This window comes from Podarcis tiliguerta (genome assembly GCF_965153285.1).
Source record: "Podarcis tiliguerta genome assembly, chromosome: 7".
Taxonomy (NCBI): Eukaryota; Metazoa; Chordata; class Lepidosauria; order Squamata; family Lacertidae; genus Podarcis; species Podarcis tiliguerta.
The window spans coordinates 76,922,766-76,931,802 of record NC_139540.1 but is presented as its reverse complement, the minus strand read 5'-3'; the positions used below and the strand labels follow the sequence as shown (position 1 = coordinate 76,931,802).

The 9,037-nt window shown below is 44.7% G+C and overlaps 1 long non-coding RNA gene across 3 annotated transcripts; it reads right to left on the bottom strand.

Annotated features, from left to right (window-relative positions):
* Window positions 1-212: 212 nt before the first annotated feature.
* LOC310681668 lies at window positions 213-8,502 on the bottom strand. Of its 3 annotated transcripts, none has more exons than XR_014513480.1 (7): window positions 8,355-8,502; window positions 7,698-7,809; window positions 6,716-6,784; window positions 3,993-4,114; window positions 3,014-3,134; window positions 1,948-2,691; window positions 213-1,580 (listed from the first exon to the last, which is right to left on the bottom strand). It is a non-coding gene; the product is annotated as an uncharacterized lncRNA (long non-coding RNA). The 3 variants fall into 3 exon arrangements; XR_014513481.1 differs by lacking the exon at window positions 8,355-8,502 and adding an exon at window positions 8,178-8,334; XR_014513482.1 differs by lacking the exons at window positions 213-1,580; window positions 1,948-2,691; window positions 8,355-8,502 and adding an exon at window positions 8,178-8,334 and having other exon boundaries at window positions 2,929-3,134.
* Window positions 8,503-9,037: the final 535 nt, after the last annotated feature.

The window sequence follows — 9,037 nt, the reverse complement described above, 5'->3', positions numbered from 1 at the left end:
ATGTGATCCTGGCAGCCACTCCTAGTCACCAGTCTAGCTGCCCCATTCTGGATTAATTGCAGTTTCCGGGTCACCTTCAAAAGTAGCACCATGTAGAGCGCATTGCAGTAGTCCAAGTGGGAGATAACTAGAGCATGCACCACTCTGGCAAGACAACCTACGGGCAGGTAGGGTCTCAGCCTGCGTACCAGATGGAGCTGATAAACCCTGGACACAGAATTGACCTGCGCCTCCATGGACAGTTGTGAGTCCAAAATGACTCCCAGGCTGCGCACCTGGTCCTTCAGGGGCACAGTTACCCCATTCAGGATCAGGGAGTCCCCCACACCTGCCCGCCCCCTGTCCCCCCAAAACAGTACTTCTGTCTTGTTAGGATTCAACCTCAATCTGTTAGCCTTCATCCACCCTCCAACCACCTCCAGGCACTCACACAGGACATTCACTGCCTTCACTGGTTCTGATTTAAAAGAGAGATAGAGCTGGCTTTAGGCACAGAGAAAGGCTGTTTCATTTTCCCAGGCTGATTTTCCCTGCCCTGATTGTCTTTGCTGTGATTGTGGGCTGTATTTTAGGGGCTCTCCAGATTCCCATTTAGTTGCACATTTATAATGATTCGGGCTCACAATGCTGTCAGGGCAGTTATACACAATCCTGATTTCAATACTGCCGGTTCCCGCAAAAGTTCTGGGGCAGTCACACGGCTTCATTTTTAAATCAGTGCATATCCTGTAACTTCCTGCTGAAACCTTCTAACTTTTTTTATTGCCGTATACATTCTGATTTACATTTGCCTCATTTTTATTGCACTACAGGCCAGCAATGATGTGGCCGCCTTGGGGAAGAATCACAGAACAGCCAATAAAAGCAGGATAAATCCACCACTAATATACTCTTCCTGGCTCAAGAGCATGTTGCACAATGCACCTGCAATAAATCACTAGCTTGGAGAGGCCCTTACTGCTTTATTGTGTTTTAATAGTTACTGCAAACTATCCTAGAGCTTGGTCATGTGATTCTGCGGCAGGCTCTGAAAGAGCAGGTCCCTTGAGTGGCCAGTTGTGTTCCTACATGTGAGCACACTCTCTTGTTCTGTAACGCAGCATTCCATCCAGCTGGTTCATATGTAGGTGTCTAGATAGTTGAGTAACTTTTTTGGATTTCTCCCCGCAACAGGAATGGAAGGTTCAGGCATAGCCGAAGAGGCAGCACTACAACCTCAAACACTAAATGTTTTAACTTAAGGATCCTAATTCATCACTGATAGCCAGCCCAGGCTTGTTATTCTGGCCACTGAACGGCCATCTATTTTGTGTCCTGCTGCCATTTATACTACTCAAGTTGATGCTGTGTAGTAGTTCATCAGACGATTGAAAATATTAATTGCTGTGTCCTCTGGCAAGGACTGCAGTTCAGCTACATGTTCTGCCTGATTATGAAGGAACTGCAGTACTGTTTTAGGTTTTTCCTGCTATATACTTTGGCTTGTTGTGTTTCAGAAGTGAGTTGATTAAACAAGTAAAAAAATATTTTTTCTACATACGCCATTGGCTTATCACCTTTGGTTCCCATTGCTAAGTACTCTTACTACAGTGGTGCCTCGCAAGACGAAAAGAATCCGTTCCGTGAGTCTCTTCGTCTAGCGGTTTTTTCGTCTTGCGAAGCAAGCCCATTAGCGGATTAGCGGATTAGCGCTATTAGCAGTTTAGCGGCTATTAGCGGCTATTAAAGTCTTAAGGGATTAGCGGATTAGCTGCTAAAAGGCTATTAGCAGCTTAGTGCCTTAGAAAAAGGGGGCGAGGAGCGAAAAAAACCCCCCAGGAATCGCAAGACATTTTCGTCTTGCGAAGCAAGCCCATAGCAAATTTGTTTTGCGAAGCACCTCCAAAACGGAAAACCCTTTCGTCTAGCAGGTTTTCCGTCTTGTGAGGCATTCGTCTTGCGGGGCACCACTGTATTATGCTTAGGGTCTGCATATTTGGGAAACTGCTGAGGATCTACACCACGAGTGGCCAACTCCCGAGGGACTGCAATGTGCTTTCAGAATTAAAATCCGGCAGTGATCTACCACCCTTTTTAGGGGTTCAGGTCAAAGTTGTTGAGCTTTCATTTAGGGGGGGGAAATGCCTCGTTTTATGCCCATTTTGTTGGGGTTCTACTTTGGGGGGAACTTTTAAGGGGGAAGGGCTGTGGAAGCATTTGGCTTCCACCAAAACAGCGCTGTGGAAGCATTTTGCATCACAGCAAAAGCTCCGTCTTCTGTTACAGAGATCAGGAGAAAATCCAGGCAGGGGAGACGGGGCAAGGCCGGGTGCTCTTAGGCAAAAGCAAAGGGAAATGAGCCTGTGATTGACAGCAATCGACTGCAACCTTGCGGGGATCGACCAGTCGATCCCAAATGACCTGTTGGACATCCCTGATCTACACTATCAGGGGGCTCACTGCCAAGAGTTCTGTAGATCTCTGCTGCTTCTTCACTGTTGCAACTACTTGCTTACTCGACCTCTGTAGGGTTCCAGCCTCATATAACTCTAGCATTTTTGAATCCAATTAGTGCATGAAGGGGTTAAAACCATAGACTAAGCTGTCCTGCCAGGCTTAGCATATGTCATCACTTCCCACCTTGAGAGGAAGTGGGTCACCAAGGCGTTTCTATCTCTCACTATCCATGGGGATTTCAGTAGGTAAGGAGCTCTGTAAGAGAAGGAAAATGGAGTCTGAAACTAGAGTTTTTCTCTATACCAGTAGTTTAGAAACTTTTACATTTTATAACTAAGCAACGTTTTCACTGTCTGTGCATCTTTCATGGCTGCTGACCTTTGAAGAGTTTTGTAAGTAGACCATTTTTCGACTTAGACAAAGTGTGGTCTGTCTCTATGCTAGGGAAATGGGATAGCTTGGGGATATTTTGGGACTTAGACGAAGGGCACATTTTAAAGGTTTTACAAGCCTTTATTTCCATGCTTTGCTTTGCTGCATGTTTTGTGATGTTAAATCTGTGCTGGGGTTCTCTCACCAAAGAGTACACGCCCCAGTCTTGTATCTTGGCTTCCAGGATTCCAGCACGACCACCTCTTGGTCTGGACCAGTCAACAGTGGTTGAGGAAAAGGCAGTGGAGATACTGATGGTAGCAATGCTGAGAAGAGAATGAGAATCAAATGGTGATCATGCCAGTGAAGAGGTAGATTCAACAAGGGAGTGGGGACTAGGGGAGGGGACTTGCCTAAAGACCCTCCAAAATTTGCAGTCTGAGCTACAGAGTTAGAGTCACAGAGCTACAATTTACAGACTTCCCTGTGAAGAGCAATTGATAGTTAAACCACTTTGGGAATGACCGCTCCCCACATTAAATGGGGGACGCCCTTTGCGTGGTCGCGCGCAGCCCCCTGGACCCTATGCGGCACCATTAGCACAGGCTCGGCTTCGCCTTCCCCAGGTGGGATGCCTGGAGGTCTCCGCCTACCTCAGCCAGTTGCCCAATCCTGCCTGGGGAGGTGTTGCCAAGGTGATCAGGCCAGGTAGGGGGAGGGACAACCCTGCCCACACAATAGGGGGAGGATCTTACCTGGGAATTGTCAGTTGGCTCCAGAGCAGAACAGAATAGGTGTCTCTGATCAACTCTCGGCACCCTTAACGAACTACAACTCCCAGAATTCAGTCGGGACTGTTTAGAGGGGTATCATAGCGCTCTGAATGTATGGGATGGATGTAATGTGTCTTTTATCATCCGGCAGACACGAAATAAATATATTCCTTACTGGAATATTTTCGGAGATTAAAAGAGTAATGACCCCACACAGCTAAGCAGTGGTGAAAATGTTCTCCTCTTTTAAACAGCAAATATGTTGATTGCCATGTTGAAAGACTGCTTAATGATGTCAATTTCCAACTCGGCTACATTAAATTTCCTTCTCCAGCAATCTGTCATGCCTTATGTCCTAGTTATGCTGCAGCTCTGTGTCTCAAGGGGAAAGGATAACCTTTGTGCCATTACCATCTTTACACAGCTGGAACTACCACTCTGTGCCCACCAGGATTCTCAAACAGATGTCCACACGAATGTCAACACTCCACGCGTTAGATCCAAATAAGCAGATGGGTTATTTAATTGCAATGCTGGAAAGCAAAATACAGTGTTTTATTGCAATAGCCAGATTCACTACACATTAAGTGCCCCCACACCCAATGGAAATGGCCCAGCTTGGTCTGGATAGTTGTAAGATGATCAGGGGTTTAGCTAAACATGGGGAGACAATCTTGGGTGTCCAAAAGACCTTGTATACCTGTCTTCTGAATTGCTCATTGCTCTTTGGCCCACCAGATTAGTATTGCCTGCTTCCTGTTCCTCTCTCTTTCCCTCTTTTGTTTGAACCATGTACCGGTAACTAATCACACGCACAAGGCTGGAGCTCGCTACCCCAGATTCTGTATTTGAATATCCTTTTTGTATTTTGTTCTGAAGTGGCTTTTGCCTGTGTTGTTTCTGCTGCCTGAGTGAGACCTGTGATTACTGTAAGTAGAGCATTCAAATTTTGTGAAGTTTGTGGTCTTTCAGAGAGAGGAGCACATTGTAAGCACTTAATTCTGGGACATCTAAAGATCTAACAACCTATATTTCCCCCACATTGCAAATACTGCCTAGGCCTGTGTTTTAAACTTTACTGGAGGCTGTTTTGGCTAAAGACGTGAGTCAAGGCCCACACAGTTTTTCTTTAGTTCAGGCAGTCAGCCATTTGTTTTTTTCTTTGTAGTTCCTCACACATGTGGGACTTCAGGATTAATTGGTATTCACCGGTTATTTCCCAACAATTTAGTCCCCAGAATAGTTAGTGTAGGAGCCAGGAAGTACCTAGCTCAAACTTTGCCTGAGGCTGCTTACACGCACCATACATTTGAAGGACTTCCCCATAGAATCATAGGGACTGTATTTGGTTAAGGATTTTGGAAACTGTGGCTTGGGCAGGGCGCATGTGCTTTCAGTGTATGCTGTGTACTCAGCCTTAGCTATCCCAGCACCAGCCACCAGCCACACAGCAATCTCTTCCTGCATGCATGAAAATACAGTGGTGCCCCGCAAGACGAATGCCTCGCAAGACGGAAAACCCGCTAGACGAAAGGGTTTCCCGTTTTGGAGGTGCTTCGCAGGACGAATTTCTCTATGGGCTTGCTTCGCAAGACGAAAATGTCTTGCGATTCCTGGGGTTTTTTTTCCACTCCCCACCCCCTTTTTCGAAGGCACTAAACTGCTAATAGCCTTTTAGCAGCTAATCCGCTAATCCTTTAAACCTTTACTAGCCGCTAATAGCCGCTAAACCGCTAATAGCGCTAATCCGCTAATGGGCTTGCTTCGCAAGACGAAAAAACCGCTAGACGAAGAGACTCACGGAACGGATTCTTTTCGTCTTGCGAGGTACCACTGTACATATTTACACAACAGACACAGGGACATGGGTGGCGCTGTGGGTTAAACCACAGAGCATAGGACTTGCCAATCAGAAGGTCGGCGGTTCGAATCCCCGCAACGGGGTGAGCTCCTGTTGCTCGGTCCCTGCTTTTGCCAACCTAGCAGTTCGAAAGCACATCAAAGTGCAAGTAGATAAATAGGTACCGCTCCAGTGGGAAGTTAAACGGCGTTTCCGTGTGCTGCTCTGGTTTGCCAGAAGCGGCTTAGTCATGCTGGCCACATGACCTGGAAGCTGTACGCTGGCTCCCTCGGCCAATAAAGCAAGATGAGCGCCGCAACCCCAGAGTCGGTCATGACTGGACCTAATGGTCAGGGGTCCCTTTACCTTTACTTTACAACAGACACACTCTCTCACACACACCAAACATAAAAAAAAAAATCCTCTAAAGCAGGGTTTCCCAAACTTGGGTCTCCAGCAGTTTTTGGACTACAACTTCCACCATCTCTATCTAGCATCCCTATGTAGTCAGGGATGATGGGAATTGTAGTCCAAAGACAGTTGGAGACCCAAGTTTGGGAAACCTTGTCCTAAATAAAGAGGAGTCAGAGGGATGTTTTATCTCTGATCTTTGCACTAAGCATCACAGAACTAAGATCAGAGAATGAGAGGATCATAGAGCTGCAGAGCTGGAAGGGATCCTGGGGATCATCTAGTCCAACCCCCTGCAATACAGGAAAATGCAGGTGTCAAACCTGCAACCTTGGTGTTATCGGCGCCATGCTCTAACCAACTGAGAAAGCCCATGCCTCCTTCTTAAAAGGCAGCATTTCTACCTACCCCAACAGTGGGGTGAGCTGAAATAATACCTTTTTCCTGTTGAGTTGGCAGAAGGCCTATCTCTGGTCTACGAGTGCAGAGCAGAGAGGCCTTTGCTGCCTTTGCCTTTTGAAGAGGGCTTGTCTTCGGTTTTATGCTGCAGTGGTTAAATCAGAAACCAAAGGTCCCTTTAACAGTCCTGGGCCTGGCATCATTGGGCAGGTGGGTGTGATTAACTTAAAATGGCCTTGCAGGCCCTGGGGAGGCTAATTAGGCTTATGGGCCACAGGTTCCCAAGCACTGGCAAAACCATTTTTATTTTCAGCACAAATTCTTTAGAGACTCGAAACCTGCAAGAAACAACTCCTTTATGGTAAGATGGAAGTTAACTGATGTTTCCTTTCATGTAAGAGAGTGGCTTGAGTATATCTCTTAACCTCCTTTATCTTTGAAAATACACAGAATTTCAGCAAATCGTTTCTTTCATTGTACTTACCTCTGCAGGGATCATTAATAATGCACAGCAGCGCTTCTCCTCTTTTGAATCTGTGACCTTATTACAATGCTGTGGAAGTTAAAAATTAGGAGAAAACAGTAATGACCTTCAACCAACTATCTTAAGAGAGAATCAAAATTGGCTGTTGGTATATTCAGGCAGAGCATGCCCTCTTTATATACGATTACGTAGGCCTCTTCAGTGGGCTAACACCAAAGGCAATAGCTACATAACCTGCTTTACAAATAGTTTGAAGATGCCATTTTAGATTCAGCGTCATTATTTTGTCGCTTATCAAGGCAGAAGAATTCTCACTATCTTATCTGCCTTTCCCCCTATTTGATGAAAATATTTGCAGACAAATATTTCCTGGATGCTTACACAGCCCCTGCATACAATTGTAACCCCCCCTCAATTATTTGCATGGTGGTTTGCAAACAATGACAACCACCAAGGTATGATAGGCCTCTGCCCCAGGGGACTTACAAATCATAATGGAACAACACCCCATTAAATTCTATCCCTCCACCCTCATCCCAGCCAACAGATTTGTCAGAAAATTTAATAGCAAATTATGTAAATAAAGGTAATTTATCTGCATAATTATATTAGTTGCTAATCCCATTGTGGTAAAAATTCCTGCATAATCACTGATGGGAAAAAAAGATAGCAAATAATTTGTCTTGGGTATGTTGCGGAACAATTGTCTCAGATACTGCTTCCTGTGGTTTCATATGGAGTTAAATGGTGGTAGCTAAACTGAATTTAGCTGGCTATGTAAATTACCTGTCTTTTCCTATGTGTAAAATGCAATGCTAGGACTTGGCCTGGCTGTGAGATACGTGTTGGCTCAGAAGTGGTCAGACAACAAAAAAAGACCTTGTAACATCAGATGATTCTTGTATCCCCAAAATACTGTTGTTACATTAAACTGCTTTAGCGATAGAACTGAATACTGTACTCATAAATATTAATATTTTACTTTTAAATAAATCCCTTAAGAAGGACTTGAACCTGGCTTCCGGCTTACAAAGAATTTAATGGATCACTCGCCATCACGTAATCCTTCATGAGGTCAAATGCTTTTTTGGAACCTATCAGATAGGATTGACATTTGAGGGTTGAGTTATAAAGCCTTGATAATGGAGGCATATAATGGGAAAACTGACAGACCTTTAACTATAGCTGGGTGAATAGCACTGCAGTCTTACAGGGAGAGAGAGAATATCCCCCAACCCTGCCCCCCCCCCAGGCCAAACTAGATAATATGGCAGCATATAAAGTAATAAATGGCAAATCACTGAAGCAAAAGTCCATTTTTTCCTAAAATGGAGTGTAACAAATCCTCAGCCTGTGGTCGAAAGACTAAGATTTCCAAAATTTCTGGTGAAAATTGATTGCAGCAGAAGTATGTTTTGGATTGTTAGTACAATGCACTTGGGTTGTCACAGAAAAGTATTACTTGGTTAGCCTGGAAGCTCTGGATGTCTCAGAAATGATAAGCTGCTTTCATGGGCCGTCTTTCTATTAGAGCTAAGGTAGCTTTTTTTTAAAAAAAAAAGAAAACACCTTCTCAGGTTGAGAAGGCAGAGGATATTGCCTGCTTCTGATTGGATTTTGTGAGCGCGTCAACCCTCACCGAATCCACCGTGATTTATGACTCTTTCAACCCCTGCACAGAGGAGGGCTTAAATCAGGAAGCCATTTGAGAGCCTGTGAGCTAAAGTGAAATAAATATTTGGGGTGGAGGAGACTGAACGAATCCAGATGATTCCAGAACAGGATGGGCAATGTGCGTGCATGTACTTCTAAAAAACAACAACAACCAAGCAACCCACTGTTGTGGTAATTTTGAGACTTGATTCTTGGAAGGGATCTATGTTCCTCAAATAAAAGAGAAATATGTAGCCACACTGTCATGTGGTAACTTCCACCATTATATATTCATGTGACTTGAAAATCACTTCAGTGGTTGGTTACAAAGCAATTGCTGTGGTGCATGAGACAGGGACTAGAAAGTTTAAAAAATGGCCATTACTGTTGGAGTATCACTGATAGTGCACTTTCTTTTTTTAAAGAAAGTATTCTTTTCTTCTGTGCCCGTCGAGAGCCAGTGTGGTGTGGCCGGTGTGGTGCGTGGCGTTACAGTGGCTATGACCAGGGACAAATAAATAAGTTTTACTGGTTATTTAGGCAGATGATACTACTCTGTGATGCTTATGGGTCCAGCACTATTCCCATTGATGTGGTAGCATTGCTGTGTGGTGGTTTGTTTTTTTCTTTTTCCGGATATGTTGCTTGGTTTCTCTCTTTTTATTACTG